This window comes from Podarcis melisellensis (assembly GCF_964234715.1).
Source record: "Podarcis melisellensis genome assembly, chromosome: 4".
NCBI lineage: Eukaryota > Metazoa > Chordata > Lepidosauria > Squamata > Lacertidae > Podarcis > Podarcis melisellensis.
This window is the reverse complement of record NC_138531.1, coordinates 35,850,939-35,875,802: the sequence shown is the minus strand read 5'-3', so window position 1 is coordinate 35,875,802 and position 24,864 is coordinate 35,850,939.

The window sequence follows — 24,864 nt, the reverse complement described above, 5'->3', positions numbered from 1 at the left end:
TGCCCTGGCAATGGGAATGCACTCCCACCCTCTGTATCCCTGCCCGCAAACTGTGGACAATTTGCATTCAGTGATATCGCCATATAGCCAAATCTTATTGGCTACATGCTACTGGATATGATCCCACATTGGCTGAGATTAGTCAAGTCAAGATCCTACAGAAAAGGTAGGAGGTAGCAAAGGGGGGTGGGGGGCATCAGTGGCTTCCAACTGATGAGAACCACTATGAAAAATTGTAGGATTAAATTTGGTGTGGTGGTGGCGGAGCAATTTGTAAAATCTTTGCTTTCCCCTCAAAAGCTTTTCAAGACTGCAAATTTAGCACAGCCTTATCTCTCATTGCCCTTGCGAAAAAGAGGAATTGTTGCCTCCTGGATTTTGTATGTCACATTTCATACCTCTAGATATCTGCTTTCAAATCCTGAGCTATGTAGCCGTAAGAGTCAAGGGCTCTGATATAGCTGGAGGATCTTGCCTTGACTAATCTCAGCCAATGTGGGATCATATCCAGTACCATGTAGCCAATAAGATTTGAGGACAGCGTGTAAAGATTGGCAGCCCCATATGTATTAGGATCAAAAAGCAACATCCAATCAGTTTGACAGGGTTAGTTGCATGACTTTATCACCTGATTGTCTTTAAGAGTCCCAGGTGGAGATAGATAATAGATAGATGATAGATAGATAGATAGATAGATAGATAGATAGATTAGATAGATAGATAGATAGATAGATGATAGATGGATAGATAGATGATAGATAGATAGATTAGATAGATGATAGATAGATAGATAGATAGATAGATAGATAGATGATAGATGGATAGATAGATGATAGATAGATAGATAGATAGATAGATAGATAGATAGATAGATAGATGATAGATAGATAGATGATAGATAGATATAGATAGATGATAGATAGATAGATAGATAGATAGATAGATAGATAGATGATAGATAGATAGATGATAGATAGATAGGTAGATAGATAGATAGATAGATAGATAGATAGATGATAGATAGATAGATAGTTAGATAGATAGATAGATGATAGATACATAGATATAGATAGATAGATAGATAGATAGATAGATAGATAGATAGATGATAGATGATGATGATAGATAGATAAATAGATAGATAGATAGATAGATATAGATAGATAGATAGATAGATAGATAGATAGATAGATAGATAGATAGATAGATGATAGATAGATAGATAGATAGATAGATAGATATAGACAGATACATAGATATAGATAGATAGATAGATAGATAGATAGATAGATAGATAGATGATAGATGATGATAGATAGATAGATAGATAGATAGATATAGATAGATAGATAGATAGATAGATAGATGATAGATGATGATGATAGATAGATAGATTAGATAGATATAGATAGATAGATGATAGATAGATAGATAGATGATAGATAGATAGATATAGACAGATAATGGTGAAGAACTGTTTAAGTGACTACAACCATTAAATATTACATATATGCCATAGGACAAACACATAGGAAAGCTGTTCTTACTATTTTGCCATGATGTGAAGGATATCAGAAGGTACTTCATATCATAAGAGGAGGTGAGGCTGAGGAGATTTCACCCCTCCCATACCCAAGAATCTCCTGATCATCTCCTGAGGTCTCTGCTGACTCTACAGAGAGGAGGAGCAATGTACTGCTCTCTACTTAATTAGTCAAGTGAGTGAGTCTCTGTGTGTGAGAAAGAGTCAGTCAGTGTGTCGGAGAGTGAGTGCAAGAGATTGTATTTAGAGATAAGATTGCTGTTAAGAGCAGCTGCAGGCACTCAGAGTAGCATTGATGTATGCTCAGAATATTTAGCTCTGTATATAGTTTGTATTATAGCTGTAGTTATAGAATAAAAGAAGATACTTTACAGAGCTGCTCTCCGAGTGGTTTATACTCTGCAAGACTCTGCAAAACGCTGCTGCGCAACGACTGCATTATTGAGACAGTGAATCCGGTGCTCTCAGCTCCAAGCTGTGAGTCCACAGCACTGTGACCAGTTCCTGTGGGAAAGGAGGTCTCTGGCAGTGCTACCCAGCTCGCCTAGCCCAGTCGGGGCTGTAGTGCATGAGTCCAGTTGGTACACTGGCTCAAGGGCGATGCTGACATCGGTTATGGGCCCAGTCGTCTGACCAGTCATTGTTCCAGTCATCCCAGTCGCCAGAGGTGTCTGTTGCTGATCGCTGGACGGCGGAACGGAGGCTGCATGCTGGACTAATTTGTGGTGCCTAGAAGCAGAGCTGTGTTGGAGCAGAGTGCTCAAGCTGCCGCCGTTGCTGTTGGTGCTGCTTGAGGTATGTTGCTGATTGCCAAAGAAAGAAGATAGCATCCCTGTTTGCCTGTTAATTGCGCTTTGAGTGGGGGAGAGAGTGGCTGAAGAAGTCCAAGGCTTTATCTGTGTTTGCACGAGGGAAGTGTCTTGCTCTAAGTAATAGCAGACATGGCCTGTGCACATTCTGGCCAGATGGCTATGTCCTTTCCCCTCCTCACGCCTGAAAACTATGCAGTTTGGCAAGTTAAGATGAAAGCACTTTTACAGAGGGAAAAGCTATTTCACACCATAGAAGATGACCCTCCAGATAAAGATGATGATGATTGGGCTGAGTGGCATGCTGCAGATATGAAAGCCCGAGGGACAATTGTTTTGAGTGTTTCAGACCACTTGCTGGTAAACTTAGAGGGTCAAGAGACTGCACAAGCTGTTTGGCATAAGTTGAGAGATATGCATCTGAGACAAAATGCTGGTTCCAGTGTGATTTTCTTCAAGAAGCTGTGCAGGTTGCAGTTGCAGAAAGGTGGTGATTTGCCTAGCCATCTATCTCAGTTAAAGCGTCTCAGACAGGACCTTGTTCAGCGAGACCTGGCTATTTCAGAGGCTGTGTTTGCAATGCTGATGATAAATAGCCTAGATGATTCTTATGATGGAGTAGCTGCCCAGATTTCTACACTGCCTTCTGACCGGCTAACAGAAGATTATGTGTCTAGCGTGCTCTTGAATGAGTGGGATCGCAGACAGGCTGTTAGAGAAAGCGGGGACAATGATGCTGTTAAAAATGTGCCTGAAAATGTGCCTGAGTCTTCAGCAGGGGAAAGTGAAAGTGAAACTGCTGCTGTTAAAGCACTAAAGTTGAAGCGGTGCTTTTCATGTGGAGCACAAGGCCATTTGAGTTTCCAGTGCTGCAAGAAATCTTCAAAGAAGAAGGGAAACTTCAGAGGCAGAGGGGAAGGAGGACAAAATCCCCAAGCACCTGCTACCTCAAAGGTTTTGCTCTCTCACTGCTGCAGTCAATGTGGGCGGAGTTTCTTCGTGATCGACTCTGGCTGTACCAACCACGTAGCCAAAGATAAGGATCTCTTTGTTCAGCTTGAGAAGCAAGAGAAAAAAATTCATCAAGCAGATGGGACAGTTCTCACGAGTGAGGCTAAGGGAACTGTGTTCTTAAAGAGCCTGAATGCAACAATTAAGAATGTCCTGTATGCGCCTGATATTCAGGACAATTTGTTGAGCGTTTCCCAGCTTGATCATCAGGGTTTTAAGGTGGTGTTTGCTAAATCTCGCTGTGAAATTTGTCGAGATGGCAAGCTCATTCTATATGCAAAATGTGTAAATGGTCTGTATCAATTGCCTTTTGTTTCAGGTACAGGTACTGCAGAAGCAACTGAGAAAGAGTGTTGCAATTTGTCTGTTGATAAGAATGAGAAGATGCATGACCAATGTATTCAGGGTGTACCACCAAAAGGGTTTTCTAAAGAGTTTGCTAACGCTGCGGTCACAAGCAGCTCTGGTGTGGTGTTTGAACCAGTCAATTATAAAGAAGTTAAAAATCTGTCTGCAAAAGATGCAGAACCTTGGCTGAATGCCATGAGAGCTGAGTTGAGTTCCCTGAAACAGAACAATACTTGGGAATTGGTTCCAGCTGAACCAGGTATGAAGTGTGTAGACAGTAGGTGGGTCTACAAAGTAAAAACTGATCAGAGTGGAAAGGTAGTCAGATATAAAGCCAGACTAGTGGCGCGTGGTTTTTCTCAGACACCTGATCAGGACTACCATGAAACGTATTCTCCAACAGTAAGATTCGAAAGTGTTAGACTGTTGTTGAAGATAGCTGCCGAAGAGGGTATGACGATTTCCCATCATGACATTAATACTGCGTTTTTGTATGGTGTTCTAAATGAGAATATCTATATGTCACCCCCAGATGGTGTGCAGGTAAAAAAGGGAATGGTTTGCAAGTTGAAAAAATCCCTGCATGGTTTGAAACAGAGTGCACGGTGCTGGCACACCAAGCTAACTGAAGTGCTGTTCTCCTTAGGTTTTGTGCAAGGAAAGGCTGATTCATGTGTTTTTGTTAAAGAGTCCAATCAGCATAAGCTTTATTGCATCTGTTTTGTAGATGACATATTATTTGTGTGGAAGGATCAAAACATTTACAAAAGCACTTTGGCAAAGTTGCAAGAGCATTTTGATTTAAAAGACCTAGGAGAAGTTAGCAATTATCTCTCTCTTGAGATTGAGAGAAATGCTCAGGGTGATGTTTTGGTGCATCAGTCACGTAAGATCACTGATGTAATAGAGAAGTTGAACCTGACTGATGCAAATCCTGTGGATACCCCTATGGTCGCAGGTTATCAGCATGACACAAATGCTGGGGTTTTTCCTGATGCAACACTTTTCAGAAGTGTGTTGGGTAAACTTAATTTCATAGCAAGATGCTCAAGGCCAGACATTGCAGTGAGTGTGAATTTAATCAGCAGGTATGCCAATCAACCCACAGTTCAGGATTGGAAAGCGCTAAAACGGATAGCAAGATATTTAAAAGGAACTATGGATTACAGATTGAGACTTACAAGTCAAAAGTCTGGAGGTCTAGAGATCTATGCTGATGCCAGTTTCGGAAGTGACACAATGGATGGCAAAAGCACATCAGGAGTGTGTTATTTGTGCAATCAATGTCTTTTTGATTGGTGTTGCAGAAAGCAGGCAACAGTAAGCTTAAGTTCCTGTGAGGCAGAGCTTAATGCTTTAACCCTTTCCCTGATGGATATAGAGTGGTTGCAGCAACTGTTTAGTGACATAAAAGTGAAGGTCGCTTTTCCTGTTCCGGTTTATCAGGATAATAAAGCATGTATAACTTTGCTCCACTCAGAGGGATGTAAACAAAGGACAAAATATCTGCTAATCAAGCTCCATCGAGCTAGAGAGTGTATTCAAAATGGTATTGTAAAAGTGTGTTATATGCCGGGTAAAGAGATACCTGCAGATATGTTAACCAAGGTTGTAAGCAGAGAACAACTTTTGGAGTGTGTGTGCAAATTGCAGTTATGTTAAAGATTCTTGAATGGTCGGATGAAATGGGGGAGGATGAGGAGATTTCACCCCTCCCATACCCAAGAATCTCCTGATCATCTCCTGAGGTCTCTGCTGACTCTACAGAGAGGAGGAGCAATGTACTGCTCTCTACTTAATTAGTCAAGTGAGTGAGTCTCTGTGTGTGAGAAAGAGTCAGTCAGTGTGTCGGAGAGTGAGTGCAAGAGATTGTATTTAGAGATAAGATTGCTGCTAAGAGCAGCTGCAGGCACTCAGAGTAGCATTGATGTATGCTCAGAATATTTAGCTCTGTATATAGTTTGTATTATAGCTGTAGTTATAGAATAAAAGAAGATACTTTACAGAGCTGCTCTCCGAGTGGTTTATACTCTGCAAGACTCTGCAAAACGCTGCTGCACAATGACTGCATTATTGAGACAGTGAATCCGGTGCTCTCAGCTCCAAGCTGTGAGTCCACAGCACTGTGACCAGTTCCTGTGGGAAAGGAGGTCTCTGGCAGTGCTACCCAGCTCGCCTAGCCCAGTCGGGGCTGTAGTGCATGAGTCCAGTTGGTACACTGGCTCAAGGGCGATGCTGACAGAGGCCTGGTAACTTAGCAGTGAGTGACCAATCTTGGGTATTCCAAGTAGAAAGTCTCCTGGCTCCCACACTTTAAGTAAAGCCCAGGGGAAGACATCATAAGATAGCTTATGATTCAGGGGCCAGAAGACATGCAAACAAATACCATTTTTCCAAAAAAATAAAAATAATGCAGACTCTAGTGCCAGGACACAAAGAGCAAAGAGACTGCAGCAGATCTGAGTAAGGTCCAGACCAGACAATTTGGCAGTGACTCCACTGTTTTCTGAGAGGAAATTGGATGCTTCATGTGCCAGCTATGCCACTCCTCTTTTGATGCCTGGCCACTGTTGTTGCAACATCTCATCCAGGTGAGCTCCCAGCAACCTGTATGGGACAGCTCTCTTGCTCTTGAAGACTCCTGGTCCCTGATAGGTTAGACTGCTCCCCAACATAGCTAGTGAGAGGAAGAGCTAAGCCACACACCTCCAGTGGCTGGAAGAGGACACTATGCAGTTCTGAAACCCTGGTAGTGCACCTTGGCTTATTCTATTACATGACTGTAATGTGTTCCTTGTTGTGTTAGTAGACTTATGAAGCAGAGGATCTTGCCTCAGTCAAAGGACAATTGAGGGGGTGGGTGGGATGCTGCAGCAGCTGCCATAACTATGACATCCAATGGAAGGCAAGAGCAGGGGGGGAGCACCAGATTTTGGCATTGCACAAGGCACTACTGAAATTTGAGACACCAAGGTCCGCCACTGCCTCAGTGCAGGTTATGCTGCAAGCCCCAACTCTACAATTTAATGGCATTAGCATAAAACAGCATTGAGAAGGGATTAAAGTTACATGATTCAAGTGCCATATCTCAAGACATTTTCCACATTCAGTTGCCTTCCTCTTTGTTTATCATGCAGGCAGCATGATATCTAAATTTCTGTAAAACATAAACTGAAAGTAAGTTAATCTCCTCTATAGAATGAAATAATTTGCATTTAAAACTATTTGCCAATAAATTAGAACCTATGGTAATCAATTGTTGTGTGTGTGTGTGTGTTTTTAAAAAAGAGCCTTGACAAATACTACAAATGGATATAATCCCTTGAGGGGAAAAGCTGTAGCTAATTTCTTAGTATGATTAGCTTCATATCAGCAAGCCAGCAGGGAAATAATTATGCGTGAAATGATAAGTAGGCATTTATATTTGCTGGAGTAAGGTTTTGTCTTTAAACAAAAAAAAATTTGCTTCAAGCTCTGGTATGGAGTTCAATGAAGGTGGTTCACATATTGAAACCTTTTTCATACAATAAAAGAGCCAATTTTAAATGGGGGACTCTGTTGTAGACCAAGTCAGACTATTAGCTAAGCATTGGCTGCATTGGCTTGCAGTGGCTCTCTAGGGATTAAGTCACAAGTTAATTATCAGATCTGCCTGGAGAGCAGAAAGAAGATGAAGAGGAATTGGCTCAAAACTAAACTGGGCAGCTCTGTCCCTTTGTGATTGGTCACCTCACCATAGGTAACCTCCTCAACCCTTCTCTTGGGAAATTCCTTCAAGTAAGGGTGGTGATGATGCAAATCTGCCATTGCTAATGGTAGAACCCCATTCTCAGATCTACTTAGATATATGCCAGGGATCAAACTTAGGACCATCCACATGCAAAAGCACGTGCTGTGCCCTTAAGGAATAGTTGAATTTAAGGGACTGCACTATTGAGCTCTGTTATGATGGAAAAAAGAACAGGCAATACTGTTCTTAAGGCTACCCTAAGCCTACATGTCTTCTCTTTATTTTATTAACTGAATCATCTTCATAGCCTCATTGGCCAGCTAATGCAGATGTACAGAAAGAGACACACACAAAAATAGTTTCATGCCGGAGACATTAGTGATTAGGTTTCATATGTCTAGTGTTCCACCAACGCATCCCAATTCATTTCTGCATTTTCATGACCAAAATAGATTGGACAGTCTATAAGGCAGAAAGGACATTTATCACATTACGAAGTAGTAAACCAAGGGCTGCCATCTAGCGTACAATTGATAGGAAGTCACAATCAATCCCAGCTTCCACACAAGTGTATATATAACATGAGCAGAGGTTCCATGAAATCAAAATTGGTGGTGCTTTGCCAAGAAGTTCACCATGAAGCCTATAGATAGAGAACTATGAAATGGGCTGGAACTATGAAACATTTTGACCACATGGTATTTTATCCTCCCACAACTCGATCACCCAAGATTTCTGGTCTAAATCTTACATTCTAACCACTGCACAATGTTCATGCAACATCCAACTGGGATATCAGCCCATGTTTATAAATCCAGAAAAATCCAAGGTTAGATTAGGACTGACCTGAGATTATATCATAATTTTCCACAGGCAAGATTTGTCATCAGGTCTGCCATTTTTTAATGGTTACTTCTTGATAGCTACATAAAAATGAACAGGCCTTCTCAGGGGTCCAGAGAAACCCAGCCCTCTTCCAGCTTTACTATGTGCACAATTAAAAGAGATGGCCAAACACCACAGAAATGCAGCAATAGGAACTACCTATGTGGCTGGGGGTTGTTGTGTAGCTTTGAAATATTCATTGAGTTACAATTACTGGAACTAACAAAGTTGAAAATCATTAGGTCCCAATATCATTATTCTGCTTAATAATATGTAAAATTAATTATTTCTGCAATGGCTGAATAATTATTTCAGAGAGAGAGAAAGAGAGCATGATCTCGCTAAAGTTTCTTTAGATGTTTCAGTTCCCACTATTTCCAAGAAGAAATTAAGCACATGCACACATCTCTGTTATTGAAAGCAGTGATGAAGTGTATTTAGGCAGGCTAGATTGTGCCCACTGCTTCTACTCTCATTGTTTCATAATTTCCTGTATCCATATAAAAAGAAGTTAGAAATCAGAGTGGGGATGAATTATGAATCCCTTTGTTCTGCTTTGTTATAAGGAAAAAAAACACAAAACCATAATTCTTCAGCGTGGAGGAGTCTAATAATAAGATAGGAAAAAGTACCAGCCGTGTAGTAATACAAATTTAAATTATGATGCCTATGGCTATGGTGCTTTCATTTGGCAATTATAATTATTGCTCAGTTTCTTGTAGTGGCTGAGCATGGAATTGTCCTTCCAAGGTACTGTCATTCCAATTTAGTTCAAAATATGCTGATGAACTTGAAGAAACAAAAGTATATTCTTGAAAGATTAATTTATAGGATAAATGAGTGTTGAATCTCTTTGTTCTCAGGCTTGGTACACTGTGCCAATTAAATTAATTAGTAATCCATGCTTATTATTAAAACTGTATAACTCCTTGGAAGATTAGCAAATGCAAAATGTAAAAAAAAAAAAAGCATACTAGTGTAGCCTTAATTCATCTCTGCTCAGGAATGAAATGAAACAGTTAATACATTGCACAGGAAAATAATAAACACTACTGTATGTCCCCCTTTTCCACTGCAGTAGGAAGAATTGGATAGGCTGGAAATACCATCAGCCAGGCTCAATGGTGTAAAGGTAAGAGGTAAAGGACCCTTGGATGGTTAAATCTAGTCAAAGGTGACAATAGGGTTGCGGCGCTCATCTCACTTCAGACTGAGGGAGCCAGCCTTTGTCCACAGACAGCTTTCCGGGTCATGTGGCCAGCAGAACTAAACCACTTCTGGTGCAACGGAACACCATGATGGAAAACAGAGTGCACAGAAATGTCATTTACCTTCCCACTGCAGTCGTACCTCTCTATCTACTTGCACTGGCATGCTTTTGAACTGCTAGGTTGGCAGGAGCTGGGACAGAGCAACGGGAGCTCACTCCGTTGCGGGGATTCAAACCGCCAACCTTCTGATTGGCAAGCCCAAGAGGCTCAATGGTTTAGACCTGGTAGGAAGTCGTATAGGTGAGGCTAGTGAGAAGACTAAAGGATCTATGTTATATCATTAAAATAAAAAAGACAGATGCTCTATCAGAGGCTATGACAAACTAATTTTAGATTATAGCCCCAGATATACACTCCACTCTCTAGTTGGTTGGTTTTTGAAATAAAAGTGTAAAGAAAGATTCTTGCCAATTGGCTTCCAGAGATATATTCCAATATATAAGTGGTGGCAGGGAGGCACGTGGGCTCCACTTCAGTCAACAAAATATCTTGGGCCCATACTGGGCAGATAGCATTGTGTTATTCCATACATAAAACCTGCACAGATAGCACTGGAATGATTAATCCTCCCCATGGATTGTCTATTTCATCTCCATTCTTTACTTGAGTTCCCTATATGCAGTTACATCACAATGACTTTTTGTTGTTGTTGTTGCACAGAATGTAGATCTCAGGATCAGTCTGGCGATGTTTTCGTTCTGCACAGAAGGATCCGGTTTGGATTTGTGCATGTGGAACAGTTATTTGGGCCTGTAAAAACCTACTAATGTAGGGTGATAAGTTGGTTGAAACACTCAAACGTTACTAAGCAAACTATTGAAAGTATGTTTCAGGTGGATACAGCATTGAATTCAAGCGACAAGTGAATGCAGATGAAACACCAGTGATAAGCACTCGAAATGCAATGTGAATGCAAGTTAAGTGGTTTTCTTTCTCTTTCTTTTTTGAAGGAAATGGAATGTAATAAAGTTCTTTTCTGTCTTGCTGATCCTATTGACATCTCTTGACATTTTAAAAAAGAGGAGTGCACAAAAATCGGTATTTTTTGGCTATCAAATTTCACAAAATTGAAGAGGGCGAAAAAGTAAGATGCTTTTAGAAAGATGCTGTTTGAATAGAAGGAAGAACAAAGTCCTCTTCAGTCATTCTCAAGATGAGTTAAGTGAACACATGGGCAGCAGGAGAGAAAGTGCTAGTTCCACCCTCCATGGCTGTTAACAGTCTCCAACCATGAATTGGATGGTTTGTCATTTCAAGCAGGGAGCCTCTTGTACCTATACAGAACAACTTGTGTTTTTGCAACCCTGGAAAAATCATAGTTCTGATACACACAGAAGTTAAAAAGGCTTCTGATTTAGACAGTTGCCAGTAGCCACCCTCCAATGACTGGGATGGCAATGGGGGTAGAACTAACATTTTCTTCCCCACTGCCCTTCTTCCAACATGTGTTACTGAACTTGCACATAGAATGCCTGCAGAGTGCTTATTTAAAATTCCATTAATCCATCATTGCCAGCAAACAATGAATAAAGCTCGTGACAAAATTAAAAAGCAAAAAGTGGCTATATTTATGAAATATAATACATTAGAAGATCTGCAATGCAATCAAATCAAAGGAGTTCTAGAAAGTGAGCTTATTTAATAAGGATTAAATTTCTCCCACCTCCTGGGCACATTTACAACCATTATCTGTGACCACACATAAAAGGCTTGGAAGTAAATTCTTCCTCCATAGATAAATTCTTTGAGCTTCTCTAATACAGTGGTACCTCGGGTTACAGATGCTTCAGGTTACATACACTTCAGGTTATAGACTCTGCTAACTCGGAAATAGTACCTTGGGTTAAGAACTTTGCTTCAGGATGAGAACAGAAATCGTGCTCCGGCGGTGTGGCAGCAGTGGGAGGCCCCATTAGCTAAAGTGGTGCTTCAGGTTAAGAACGGACCTCCGGAACAAATTAAGTACTTAACCCGAGGTACCACTGTACAAGGTTGTGGCTTGTTGCAACCAAACAGTAACCAAGAGAAGAAAGAAGTCTTCCTTATGGATCAATCCCATGAGTGCTTCAAAAATGTATCAACTCTTGTTGTCTGTAACAGTTCACATGGCATGAGAAGGGTAAAATCTAATACAAAGGCTGAATGTCAATTTGCCATGACTATGTCATAGACTATCTGAATTTACATATGGCGTGTAGCTAATCTTTCCAGACTTGGTATCTAACACAGGAAGTACCGACTTCGTAACGCAGCAAATTGCTCTTCAACATTTCTTTGCATCAACAAAGCGTGTTCACATAAAAGAGAGCACGTGTTGCGGTTGGGGCCGAACAAAACCCCATTTTAGTGGCTAGGCCATAGATGGCTAGAGGCCTGGGAGCAGATAGGTGGGTGTTGTTACTGGGGCAAATTTGATGTTGCCAATTTAGGGGTGGGGTCAATGGCTTTATAAGCAGGGTCCACAGCTTTCTCTTTCTCTTTTGCTGTGGACACCGGATCACATGGAGCGCTTGGACTGTCTGGAGGACAGGGTTTCAATCTTCTCATTGTCTGGTTACATTTATTTATTTCCCCCTTCTTTTAATCCTCTTTAGTCCCTTAAATAATTTAATTCCCCTCTTTTCCTGTTCGATTTCCCACCCCACCCCTTACCCTGCCCTGGGGGAAGATTCTCCCTGTATCTGTGGCTTGCCTTTCCCAATAGGGAGAGGGCCCCTGGTAGGGGCTTTCTTTCGCAAATAGGTTTCCCCCATTTCTCCTGTTGTAAGTTGTGGGGCTAGTCAGGGCTGTTCCCAGCTTGGCTGGAATCATTTTCATTTATAGCACCCCTGAAGGTTGGCTTTGTTTGGGTGTGTGCAGCGCTGTTGGCCAAGTATTGATCTAGCCTTGGGCGAGAGCCCTGTTTTGAGTTCTTTTAATATTGCTATGAGACTAAGATTCTCAAGAGCAGAGGCAGGAGGCCTATTTGGCCTGCACATTACTTCCAGGCCTAAGTCTGCTACAGGTAGCAGTTAATTGTTAAGTCTCTGACCTCTCTATAAGAATGTACCTGCTTGCAGGCTCAGTTGCTGCTAATGTATATCGGAGGCAGACAGGGCGGCAGAGGCTCCCTGTGCCTCCAATGGCTATGAGCACTCTGTATATGCTTTTGAACTATGCTGTTTCTGAACAAGTTTATTTTTGTTAAGTTTGTTTTGCCCTGATAGTGGCGACTGCCATTTTAGAGACGAGCCAGTGTGGCTTAGTGGCTAAAGTGTAGGACTAGGACCTGGGAGACAGGGTTCATATCCCCCTCTTAGCCATTGTTATCACAAAACAAAACAAACTGCTCCTTTTGGGCTATTCTGTAGTTCGGCCCATTTGTGGCAAAAGAGCTTTGGGTTTCTTGAAGGGGTGCTTCCCTCTAAAAGGGCAAGCAGGGGTACCTGGACAGGCTGTGGGCTACCTCAACTCTGCTATTTCACTGGAGACATTTATGCCTGGCCTAGCAGGTGATCCTAGGGCTTTGCCCTAGAATTTGATGGCCTGGAAGCGTTTCCGGCCTGAATAGTGTCCCCATGTGGTCCATGAAGCATTAGTTTCACCGGTTCCTTACATGGTTTAGTTTTTTGCAGACTATGACAGGGTTTTGCAGATGCCTCCAGAGCTTGCCTCTCCTGCAGGGGATGATTTGCGGACGCCCCAGGTGCCTTCTTCCAGAAGGAAGCATTTTTGAAGGCTGCAATCCAGGAGGAGGGCAAAGAGGAGCAGGGATGATAATTCAGACATCACCTTGGACCTCTACAGGGGTCAGGCTGAGGCTGTCCTGCGTCTTTAGGGATCATCCTAGATAGCTCAGCTGGTCAGTGCATAGTGCCGGTAATGCCTAGGTTGCAGGACTGGTCCCTATGTGGGACAGCTGCATGCTCCCCCATTGCTCTACTTGGACACTTAGGCCCAGTGTCGAGGGCCTTTTGGTGGTTCCCTCATTGCGAGGGATGTAACAGGCGCCATGTTTGCAATATGCAAGCGGGAGAAAGCACCTTTGCGTGCCCGCATTGCAGTTTGCTCTGTGCATTGCAGGGCACAGCGCTGCACGGGCTGCATTTGCATTGCATTGCATGAGAGATTTGCATTTGCATTGCACAGAGGTGTGCATTGCACGGAGGGTGTGTGTGCATTGCACAGAGTGTGTAGTTGCATTGAACGGAGTTTGTAGTTGCATTGCATGGAGTGTGTAGTTGCATTGCACGGAGTGTGTAGTTGCATTGAACGGAGTGTGTAGTTGCATTGCATGGAGTGTGTGTGCATTGCACGGAGGGTGTAGTTGCATTGCACAGAGTGTGTAGTTGCATTTCATGGAGGGTAGTTCCATTGCTTGAAGTGTGTTTTTGCATTGCACTGAGTGCGTTTTTGCATTGCACGGAGTGTGTAGTTGCATTGAACGGAGTTTGTAGTTGCATTGCACGGAGTGTGTAGTTGCTTGCGTTGCATTGCGCGGAGCATGTTATTGCATTGCACGGAGTGTGTAGTTGCATTGCATGGAGTGTGTGTGCATTGCACGGAGGGTGTAGTTGCATTGCATGGAGTGTGTAGTTGCATTGCATGGAGGGTAGTTCCATTGCTTGAAGTGTGTTTTTGCATTGCACTGAGTGCGTTTTTGCATTGCACGGAGTGTGTAGTTGCATTGAACGGAGTTTGTAGTTGCATTGCATGGAGTGTAGCTGTATTGCTTGGAGCGTAGTTGCATTGCTTGAAGTGCATTTTTTGCATTGCACGGAGTGCGTTTTTGCATTGCACGGAGTGTGTAGTTGCACGGAGTGTAGTTGCATTGCATGGAGTGTGTGTGTGCTGCACGGAGTGTGTTTTTTGCATTACACAGAGTGTGTGTGTCGGAAAAGGAAGCTGGCTTGGAGGCAGCTTTGTCGGAACTTCTTTAGGGGTTCTGGCCAGCGTCGGCCCTGTAAATTTACGTATTATGATGGCAGCACAAGATGCCCCCTGCCCAAGAGGGGGTGGAAGCTGGCATGCAATACCTTTTGCCATATTCCCATTTTATTTGGGATCCAGATGGATATCGTTGCTAAAACATGCCACTTGCCTATGGAGAAGCTGTCTGCCTTGAAGGAAGTTATTTTGTAATACTTCCTCTGTAGCAAGTGATTCTTCATCAGATCCGATCTTGCTGGGTCACTTAATTAATCTTGCATGCAGAGTGGTTGCCCCAGGCCGCCCCTTCCCTTCCCACTAGGCCAGGCTGCCTGCGGCCTGAGGTCCCCTTACCTTTCTCATGCAATGGTTGCAATTCCTAAATGTCAAGGTCCCCTTGCCTTTCTCATACAATGGGATCTCATGCAATGGTTGCAATTCCTAAATGTATGCAATAGTAGTTGGCCATGGCAAGATACCTGGAACTTGCACAGGGATTTTCAGGTTCGTGCTGATGCTGCTGGATCTTTGCCCTTTGGGTTTTTTATTTTTTTATTTTATTTTATTTTATTTTATTTTATTTTATTTTATTTTATTTTATTTTATTTATTTATTTATTTTAGGAGCTGCTGGTGTGCAAAGCCATGGCCTCAAGCCCGGTGTGGTGAGGCAATCATGTGACCTAACTTTTCTTGAGTTTTCCCCATTGTAGTAGCAGTTCACATGTGGCCCGAGGAGTTCAGTGAACATCGGATCTGCTTTTGGTCTGATAACCAGGTAGTGGTGAGCGTCTTGGCAAAACGGTCCTCACGCTCTAGCTGAGTCTCCGCCCCTCCGCTCACACTTTCGAGCTGCGCCGCTTAAGGTTTAATATTGTGCTTTCTGCTCCTGATTACGGGATCCTCTAATGATGTCACTGTCACTCTATCCCATTTTCAGATGGAGCGGTTCAGATCCTGGGCTCCAGACACTCAGCTACTGCCAGACTTTTCCAGACCACCTGTGGCATTTTGGCAACAATTAGTAATTACAGAGAGCAGCAGCTTCCATTTCCCCTTCTGCTTTTAGCTCTTATGGGAAGGCCTGGATGGATTTCTTAGCCTTAAGCTGGCAGCCCTTGGCCATTCAGATGAACTGGCCCCATCCTCTGAGCAGATCCTGCAGTATTTGGTCCACCTGCTGCAGATTGGGCGTGCTGTTAGAACTATAAGAATTCAGTCCGCTGCAATGTCTGTTATACTGAAGCTTTATTTTTCAGAGACCCTTGTATAAAGTTTGTTGTGTGCAGGGCCTTGGAAGGTTGGAATAGGCTCCAACCTCATAGGACAGTGGGCAGGAAGTCGGTCAATTTTACCAATGCAGTATCTCCAACAAGTTAAAACTTATCTGCTGGTAAAAGATCAAGGCGAGACTCCTTTCAGTATTCCATTGCATTTTGGTGCACTGAGGGTTGGGGAAATGGTTGTTGGAGCTAGCACGGGGCTGAGAGTCTGGAGGCTTATTGCTTCAGGACTTTTCCTTATCTGCTTTGGAGCTTGTCATTGGAGTCGGGAACTCTAAAACAGACTTAGTGGGCAGGAGTGCCACAATCTGGCTTCCTGTCACAGGTAAGGAGGGCCCTTGCCCAGTTATGGATACCAGAAATTTGGCTTTTCATTCCCCTGGGGGCTGGCCCGCTCCTAGTGCGTAAAAATGGGTTCCTGTTAGCCAGGCATCAATGTGCTTACGTCGTGCACCAGTTATTATGGCCTGCGGCTTGCCTACCGCTGAACACGCCTCATTCCTTCCAAATAGGGCTGCTGCAAAGGCTGCACACTGGGGGCCTGTCAGTAGACAGGATTGTGAAATCATTGAATGTCTGATGCTGAGAAGGGTTATATCAGGAAGCGTCACAATGATGTCTGTGCTGATGCTTGTCTGTTATTTCCTTTTTTTTTTATAGGAACAGCTGTGCACATTTGGGCCACAGCATTGTACGCTGGGCTGGCAAGCGCGCTGACGAGTCTGGACTGGGCGCCATCTCAGTCTTCCTGCCCATGTGAACATATACTGGATGTCCAGATGGGGAATGCTTTGGGAGGAGATCCTTCCTTTGGCGGTCGAGTGTGACCTGTGCTGGTCCTCCCGCAGTGCTGGTGGTACAGCTGGACAAGAATGATTTGCCATCTTTCTCCAGCATAAGTTTGCATTCCTGCATGCAAGAGGGCTTGGTTCGAGTTGATGGCAGCTCTCCCTGGACTCAAAATACTTAAAGGCATTGGTTCAAGGTGATCTGGAGGGGGGGTTGGAGCACCTGTCCCCTCCAACCGCTAGATGCGGTTGCTTTGGAATTCATTGCTCCCCCACAATGTTTGCTTGTACTGATGATATGGTGGGGCCCAGTCGTCAGTGCTGCCCTGCTGAGGTCAGGTGCAGCTAGTCGGGAACCAATGCCTAGACAAACTACCACCGTTTTGGCCCTCCTTCGGCGATTGTGGTGCAGCTTGGGGAGAATGATATGGTTTCCTCTTCCTGCTATGAGCTGCTTGCGGCCATTTTACAGGACCTGAGGGAACTGGCGGCACTGGCGCCGACCACTAGGTTAATTTGGTCACAGCTGCTTCAACGACGCACTTGGAGGGGTAGCCCTTGCCCAGCTGCCACCGAACGAGTGAGGAAGCGGATTAACTCCGCTGCGAGTAAGCTGGTGGTCGATTTGGGCGGGTGCGTGATCCCTCACCCTCTTATTTCATTCCGGGCGGTTGAATTTTATAGGGATGACGGGGTTCATCTCTCGCCAGTTGGGAATGATGTGTGGTTGGATGCGATGGTGTCCAGGCTGAGGGTGTGGCTTAATTTGTGAGTGGTTGGCGGCGAGCGTAAGGGCTCGAATGGCGGTTAGGCATTGGTTAAAATTGGTTGGTGGAGGGGTATGGATTGGCTGTGCCTGCCCCTCCAATGCTGCTGCTGACGGGTATTCCGTTAAAGGAATTCTGAAGCTTACCATCCCCTTTGTCCAAACCCTGACGGCAGGGTGCGGGCCGCGTAAGCTTCAAGGAGCATGCGCGGAGTAGCTGAGGGCCTGTGACGCAGCTCCAGCTGACTCTGTCCCGTGTTCCTCCGGGACTGACTAGGGAGTCAGTGCTGTCCCCCATGGCGGGGGGTGACAGATAGTCATAACCAATGCCTAAGCAACCACTCTCAATTTGTATGCAAATAAAGTTGTGGCCAAAATTATGCCAAAAACCTTAAACAAAAATTACGTGTGATGTGTGAGTTATTGGGGAAGGGGTTTGGGGGGACCTCAACACGCAAATAAGGATTGTTTTTCTCCACATTTTATTAGATAATCCTTGGAACAATAGATACTAATTTTGTCTCTTACCATAAAATGTTCATTTCAGCAATACTATATCTTCTGGAAGAAAGCAGCCCTTTACAACGTGACAGAGAAAAGTAATTTCTTTAAAAATATATAGAAGACAAAGCCTCTGAATGTAAATAGTTAGTGGTAGAGGAACAGAGGGAAGAAATTACTCGATTGGTTATTTGTCTAGTTATGTTTGTAAAAATAAGTGCTAAGTCCACATTTTCTGTGGCAGTAGACTAGAGAACTGCATTGAGCTGGTTTTAATGGCAGGGACACTAGACTTTACAAATAAAGATTTCCTAATCTTTGGAGATAAGGTCCAAGTCACAACATGGATAGATGCAATGGGCAGGATCTACAGAGTCCGAAATGCATGCCAGATGTTTTTGCCAGTTCTATGCTGCAGCCCCTCATCATACATCGAATCCAACGGTGTGGGGTGATTTTTTAATCCCTTTTGAATTTCTCTCCCTTCCCTTAATCAAGTGTTTTGACTCACAGCAGTATTTTAATGCATGAATGGATTACTTCTAATGTATGCATTAAAATACTGTTGTGAGTCGAGGCCCCGCTCCCTGCTTTGTGATGAAATAGGACACATGGGCACAAGTATTTTTAGGTTAATGGGCTAAAAAAGGCCACAACTTTATTGGTTACAGAATGTGAGTGGTATTGGCTTAGGCATTGGATCCGAACAGACTATACTTGACTCCTGCCCACTCTGCAGGGAGTCATGCAAGGGTTAACAACCTGTAGGGGGAGCTTGTTGATGCAAATCAACTGGAAGCTTTCTCCTAGAGTCACCAGGGGGTCGTGCGATGGCCCTAGCCATCACAGGAACCACAACCTCCGGATTCCTTTAATGGAATACCCTTCAAGGGGTGGGGTAGGTGATGGCCACAACCTCCCCCTCCAACACACAGCACATTTTCCAATGCCTAACCGCCAAACCTTACAATGTTGTGACGATTTGCTATGAGGAAGGCAAATAACCCAAGTGGCTGGTGCCAATCTGCCAAGTGGAAAAAATTCCTACCTGGTCCCCTCAACAGATGGCCAACCGATGTCCATAGCAAGGTCAGATGTTGAGTGCAAGACCTAGAGGGAGGGTGGGTGGGAGATCCGAGGAAGCTGGAGCAAACAGGAGCAGCTCGTGGGCCCACAGCCGTGTAAATGTGGCCAAACCACGCCCCCCAGCCAGCCAGGGACATAACGCGGGCCCTGGACTCCATGACGCAGGGAGTGCAGCCACGCCCCCTAAGAGCACAGGATGTGATTCCCACTCACAACCCCTCCCCTCTGGGTAGAGGAGAGGCTTTTTTTTATTGCCATTCCTTTTGGAGCCTAAATTTTGATTGAAATCAACACCTGCATTTATGTACTATGCAAACTGGAAGTTCTGTTCCATGAAAAGCAAAATGCCGCTTTCCTATAAAGATGAATTGGGAAACCTGTAGATGTGAGGCTTAGGAAGACTGCAGTCACTTGCTTCTTCCAGGGAGCTGTGTGCACCAACTTTGGCTCTATCAGCATTGTACAGTGGTACCTCGGGTTACATACACTTCAAGTTACATACGCTTCAGGTTACATACTCCGCTAACACAGAAATAGTACCTCAGGTTAAAAACTTTGGTTCAGGATGAGAACAGAAATTGTGCTCCAGCGGCGCAACAGGAGCAGCGGGAGGCCCCATTAGCTAAAGTGGTGCTTCAGGTAAAGAACAGTTTCAGGTTAAGAACGGACCTCCGGAACGAATTAAGTACTTAACCCAAGGTACCACTGTATATCTGCACTGTATATTTTGCGCAAGAATCCTGGGGACTGTAATTTGTTGAGGGTGCTGAGAGTTGTTGGGAGACCCTAATCCCCTCACAGAGGTACATTTCCCAGAGTTCTCTGGGTGGGAAGAGGGTCTGGCTCAGGGGTCTGCAACCCACGGCTCCGGAGCCGCATGTGGCTCTTTTACACCTTTGCCGCGGCTCCGGGGCGGATACTAGCAAGGGAAGGAGGCGCATTGTGCGCCCCGACACTCCCCACTGTGGCGGGCGCTGTACTGGCTGTGACGTCGCATGGGGCGCTGCGTGCGTTAGTCACGCACCGTCCTGACGTCACCTTCCCGCCCACCTGCCCACTACATTGTAAGGGGCATGTATGCTGGTCACTGCATTGAAAGGGGGCATGTACGCTGGTCACTGTTATGAAGGGGAGTGAAGAACACACACACACACAAAAAGGTAACTTGTTAATTTAACGTTTATTTCTATGAGGAGTAATTCTGAGGGGTCAAACAAAGAAATAATTAAAAAGTGACAAAAAAGTTATTTTTATAATGACGAGTTTTGCTGCTCCCAGTTTTTTTTTCCTTTGGAAACAGGTCCAAGTGGCTCTTTTTGTCTTAAAGGTTGCAGACCCCTGGTCTGGCTGTTAAACCACTCTGAAAACTGCAGCTCTTCGGAGGGAAACAACAGTCTCCTGATAATTCTCAGCACCAAAGAACAGTTCCCAGGATTCTTTGGGAGAAGCCATGAGGATTTAAAGAGCCGCAAAGCTACTTTAAATGTACAGTGGAAATGGGGTATTCAGCTCTATGGCTTAGATCTCTGGGATCCACCTGATACCTCCTGGTGCTTCCCACAGGCTCATGATCATAACCAAAGCTGTCTGCATTGCCATGAAAATAAGTTTCCCCTCCCTTTCATTTGTGCTGCCTTATTTCACACATCTGACTCAATCACAGTGTTGTCACCTTTTTTCTGGCAAAACACAGGACAGGACGGAGCAGTTGAAGGATGGTTTTTTTCTCTCCATCTGGTGCTGAAGCGACTTCAAAGAAATCAATTACAATCTATTGCAGCCTAACAGGATGTCTCCTCTGAAATTTGTCACGCATGTGCACACATGAATTTGTAAATCTGTCTGTGCTTGGATAACCAGAGCTTAAATGTTCTTTCACACGCCTTTCAAACCCATGCATGGTGCAGTGGTTAAGAGTGGTGGACTCGTAATCTGGTGAATCCGGTTCGCTTCCCTGCTCCTCCACATGCAGCTGCTGGGTGACCTTGGGCTAGTCACACTTCTCTGAAGTCTCTCAGCCTCACTCACCTCACAGAGTGGTTGTTGTGGGGAAGGAAGGGAAAGGAGATTGTTAGCCACTTTGAGACTCCTTAAGGGTAGTGATAAAGCAGGATATCAAGTCCAAACTCTTCTTCTTCTTCTTTGGAGAGAGAGGACCTGAAATACGGGACAAAACTGTATCAATACAGGACACAGCATTTTACATTGAAATACGGGACAATCCTGTATTATTCAGGACAGGTGGCTACCCTATCCTGATGGGGGCATTCCTATCAACCTTCACTGTGCCATGGCCTGGCCATATTGCACTTGACTGGGATGTGCCTGGCACAGTATTGAGCATCCTACCTACCTCACACTTCTGAAACCAATATGCAAACCAAAACACAACTATCCTTCAACATTTTCATTTCTTCAACTAAACAAAGCTTATGAGGAAGCATTTATTGGGGAATGTGTGCACAAAAATGGATGCTACTCACGGCTGTCCATGAAGGCACAGGTTAATTCTGTGTCCAGGGCAGCTGTCTACCCTATCTGCCTGCGGCCTGCCTCACCAGAGTGGTGCATGCTCTGGTTATCTCCCGCTTGGACTACTGCAATGCGCTCTACGTGGGGCTACCTTTGAAGGTGACCCGGAAACTGCAATTAATCCAGAATGCGGCAGCTAGACTGGTGACTGGGAGTGGCCGCCAGGACCACATAACACCAGTCCTGAGAGATCTGCATTGGCTCCCAGTACATTTCTGAGCACAATTCAAAGTATTGGTGCTGACCTTTAAAGCCCTAAATGGCCTCAGTCCTGCAGGAGTATCTCCACCCCCATTGTTCAGCCTGGACACTGAGATCCAGCACCAAGGGCCTTCTGGCAGTTCCCTCATTGTGAGAAGTGAGGTTACAGGGAACTAGACAGACGGCCTTCTCGGTAGTGGCGCCCGCCCTGTGGAATGCCCTCCCTTCCTTCCCTTGAAGGAAATAAGCAGCTATCTTATCTTTAAAAAACATCTGAAGACAGCCCTGTTTAGCGAAGTTTTTAATATTTAATGCTGTATTGTTTTTAACAATTGATTGGGAGCCACCCAGAGTGGCTGGGGAAACTCAGCCAGATGGGCGGGGTATGTATGTATGTATAAATAAATAAATAATAATAATTATTATTATTATTATTATTATTATTATTATTATTATTATTATTATTATTACCATGACATGTATGTGACCTATTTCCTTCTTTCAGGCTAGCTTTGATTACCATGGAGGCAGGGGGTAAGAAGAGAAAGTCATATGTCTGTAAGAATCAGTGGCGTAGCGTGGGGGTGCAGGGGGGGCCGGCCGCACCGGGCGCAACATCTGGGGGTTAGGGTTAGGGTGCGCAAATCCATGGGTTAGGGGGTGCAAATCCACGGGTTAGGGGGTGCAAATTACTTGCCTTGCCCCAGATGCTGACAACCCACGCTACGCCACTGGTAAGAATCAAGCCCTGTGATAAAATGAAGTTGAAGAATGGATTATTCTTACTCATTTGGTAATAATACAGTGGAAGCATTTGTGACAATGCTTGCTCAAGCAGAACTCGGTATTTAGAGTTTAAAAACAGAGTCCTTTTAGCAGCTATGTGTCTTTGTGTCAAACAAGGGGTGGGGGGAGAGGGAAATAATACTACCCAATAGTTTAAGCTTAACAGAGCCAGGGTAGAATGAATTCATTTTGAAAAGAGAATTTGAGTTAACACCAATCCATAGTGGAAAGAAGAAAAACAAGCTTCTTCCTTCAAACAGTAGTTCCCTGGCATTATAGTCACACATTTATCTCAGGCAGATCACAGAAAGGCATAATAATCACCTCCCTCTCACTCTGTGATGTTTCTCCACTAGCTTACTGCATAAATCAATACTTCTACTGCAGCAATAGGTACATACAACTGTTCAAAGGTATAGTGAGATCCTCAAATGTTTCTGGGTCACCTTTGTGTAGAGGACAATTACAACTCTCTTTCTTAACCAGCAGCGGGGCCATCATCGATGGGACATCATGTCACCATGCTAAATACTGGGAGGAATGAAATAAGAGTGCAGAGGAGTGGAACTAAATTTAATCTATTGAGCACAAATTTTCTTTGAAACGTTGACGATGACCCAGATATTACCACTGTCTGAAGGCACAGAGAACTAGACCAAACTGAAAAATGGTGCTGCTTCATAAAGCCATTTACACAGGACGATTTAATAGGTGGCACAGCAATAAAAACCTCAAAGATTACAGAATGATTTGTGGGTTCTCACAAGGAAGATATTATTCAAGAGTCTTCCATCTGAGTACCCCACTCCTAGAGTCATCCCATTCATTTGTGTGTACGGCTTCATATTATTCTAATTAGCATTTCTAAAAGACTTCTGCACGACCACATTTCTCTCCTGGAATTAGTGTTTGGACAAACCTTTTGTGGTCATTTCTTTCAACCATTTGAGGGCAGGGAACAAAGCAAACATACCTTCAAAGAGAAGTGAGTGATGTTTGGAGAATGTTTCCCTATTTTTCAGGGGTGGGGCCTCTGCTTAGCTCATTTCATGATATGAGGAGATTTGTGGTGGGTCTTTATTCTCCTTAAACAAGATGAGTAGAATGTCACATTCGAGGACCACCTCTTTCCATATGAACCTACCCAGACCCTGAGATCATCTTCTGAGGCTTCCCATCTATGGAATGCTCTCCCCAGGGAAGTTTGCCTGGCGCCTCCATTATACACCTTTAGGTTCCAGGCAAAAACATTCCTTTTTAACCAGGCCTTTGGTTGACCTGATTGACATCCTAAAACCTTTTAAGGATTGACATCCTAAAACCTTTTAAGATGTGGCTCTTTTGGGGGGGGGGATGTTATTGGGTTTTTGATTTTATATATTGTGTTCTTTTCTGTGAACCACCCTAAGACCTCCAGGTATAGGGAAGTACAGTATATAAATTAAATAAATAAAATAAAAATTCACTTGTGTCTGCTTAGCAGCACTTCCTGGGACATCCATGTGACTATGTGACATTGTGCAATTACACAGGCTGCATTCACACGGCGGTGAATTCCACATCCCTGATGTTACTTTCCATATTATATTTGAGACTTAAAAAAAAAAGCCCCTTATGGAAAACTAGTGAGATATAGTGGAAGTTTAGCACTCTGTGTAAAGTGGGGGGGGGGGAGGGGCAATTAGTGACGGTGTCTAATGTCATCCGTTGTTTTGTCACATCACACCCACTGGTGTGAATGAAATTTAACACAACATGGCTGTATATCAGTCAAAAGCTACAGTTGCAAACACAACAGGTACTACAGTATAAAAGGAACATTAGGGTGAAGGGAAAGGATAGAAGTGCTAGAATCAGTACTTTTCTTCTGAGGGTATTCAGGGGTACACATATCCCTAAACATTTTGTGAATCTAAGTCATTGAGGGGCAGTGTTTCAATATGAGCAGGAAAATGAGAGTACCCCTAAACATTTAAAAAGAGAAAAGAAAAAAAGCACTGGCCTGAATTATGATCAGAAAAAACCAATTGTAATATTCCCCACATCTGAATCCACCCTTAGTGATGCCAGGAAGTGCAGCATGCAGAAAGCTTTGTGTTTCTACGAGTACACACAGGGCTTTAAAATGCGTTTAAGAGCAGATCTGTTCTATGTTGAAAACAAGAGCAAACAATTCCTAATTTGAAAACTAGGATAGTTTCAGAAGCATCCCCAAGAAATATTATTTGCTTTACCTACAAGATTCCAATTTGGTTCCTAAATGATACATCTAACTTGCCACTTTTGAAGATTATAACATTACACAACAACACCATTTTATATTCCACATATTTAGGGCAATAATATTACTTTTATTGGACCCAACATGCAAATAGTATTCATTTTATGGATTGTTCATAAGTATTCAGAAATTATTA